Raw genomic sequence first — 1,817 nt, forward strand, 5'->3', positions numbered from 1 at the left:
ATATGCTGTGTCTGTGTACCATGAACTATGTCAAACATAGCTGGAACTGTAAAAAGCACTGTCATTATTGATCTAAGATAAATAAACTAAAATGAAATTATTCTCCCCAGCACCTTGAATAAAAGAGGCACATGGTTTTACTGTTATTCCACAGCTGATCAGGGTATTTAAGTGTATCTACTCCATAATAGCTATTTGAGTGAACAATATCATCAATTCAAAGAGTAAAGCATCTAATTTGAGTGCATTTGGGAGGTGGGGAAAGTGATTTTATGCACTACTGAACAAGCTACTGATTAACAAAGACAGTGCACGTACTTCTTCTTGTGAGCAGTGGAGTTGTTAATGTTGTCTCTGAGGGTCTGTAGGCTCTGCCTCTTGTCATTAAGTTGGCTGTTAACCATCTCCAGCCTCTTTTTCAGCTCAGCAGAATCCAGTCTGTCCAAGTTCACAACTGTATCCATGTTCTTTAACTCTGAGCAAAATGCTACTAAGTCATGGTGGAGCTCCTGGACCTTTTAGATTGAAAAATGTCAACAGTGTTCTAATTTTTTATTTCAAATGAAGGTGGAAATTCTTAGCCTATCACACATTTTTTACTTGAGATACGGACCTGGAGGATGACATTTTGTAGCGAGTCCACCTGTTGGTTTAGTTCCCTGATCCTCTCTTCTTTAGCTGGCTGGTCCCCCTGGACATTTTTGTTGATGGTACCATTTTCACTGGCACTGTTGACTTCAGGACTATTTTGGGGTGCAGCAGTTGTTGGTTTGTCCTATGATGTAAAATTATGCAGAAACCTCCTTTGTGTGTCTTGTTATCTTGCATGCAGTATGAATAATACATCAAAGAAACCTACCCTTTCACACAGGTGCAGCTCTAGCTGTCTGTTCTCTGATGCTGATGTCAGTAAAGTCCCAATCTGTTGGTCTGGAGTAAGCTCCTGTAGTGAGTCTGTAAATCAAAATAAGTCATCAATATATCAACACTGTGTGCATTACAGCTTTGTGTTTTTGCAAAGATAATAAAAGGAAGGAGTGTGTAATGCCGATTGAACATTAAAGAAAAGCACCTTGCTTTTCCTTCAGTGCTACTAGGCTCTTATCGTCAGTCATTCCCAACATTTTGATACACGAGTCCATGATTTTTCCCACCGTTGTTTCCTTTGGGGTTCGGAGATGAACTATCCGCTCAGATGCTGCAACAAAACAGTAACACAACAATCACTAATCATGTAGATGCAAGATTGACTCTGATCCTGATTTATCTGCTAAAAACAAACAGCATAATGTCATGTTTTTACAGTATCTTAGTTACTGCACATAGTGTTATTTCTTTCTTTCTGTTTTTTTTTAGTATCTTAACATCAAAACACTTTGGACTCTTACCATTAATGGTAATCTCTATCATTTGAGAATTCCTCTGTACCACATGGTTTTGGCTGTTGTTTCTATAGTGAGGAAAGGTGACGAGATTAAAGTAACATGTTTTTTTTTCTGTTTTTGGTATGTACAGTATATGAGCTTTACCTTAGCTTAAGGGAATGACGATTCATACTCAAGCAGCTCACGTGAGGTGAAGACTTGGACTTAGTCATTGACATCAGTGTTGATGTGAAGGCCTCCACTTTATTTGGTCCTGATGATTCTACATAAACAAGGAAAACATCTACAGTCTTGTTTTCCAAATGATTTAGATGATGATGTTTATTTGTCATGTTAAAAAAGGTAAAGGCATACCAATCAAAGAGTCAAGCGTCTGAGTGATGGTGCTAGGTGGGTGGAGCTCACTGTAAATAGCTGACAGTAAGCGTTCCC

At 38.5% G+C, this 1,817-nt stretch overlaps 1 long non-coding RNA gene across 1 annotated transcript; it reads right to left on the bottom strand.

Moving 5' to 3' along the window:
- Positions 1-868: 868 nt before the first annotated feature.
- LOC140312656 (uncharacterized) lies at positions 869-1,430 on the bottom strand. Its single transcript, XR_011916991.1, has 3 exons — positions 1,389-1,430; positions 1,073-1,198; positions 869-954 (listed from the first exon to the last, which is right to left on the bottom strand). It is a non-coding gene; the product is annotated as an uncharacterized lncRNA (long non-coding RNA).
- Between the last annotated feature and the right edge of the window lie 387 nt (positions 1,431-1,817).

The sequence above is a fragment of the Leuresthes tenuis genome, unplaced genomic scaffold (assembly GCF_036924035.1).
Source record: "Leuresthes tenuis unplaced genomic scaffold, fLeuTen1.0.hap1 SCAF_8, whole genome shotgun sequence".
In the NCBI taxonomy this organism is placed as follows: Eukaryota; Metazoa; Chordata; class Actinopteri; order Atheriniformes; family Atherinopsidae; genus Leuresthes; species Leuresthes tenuis.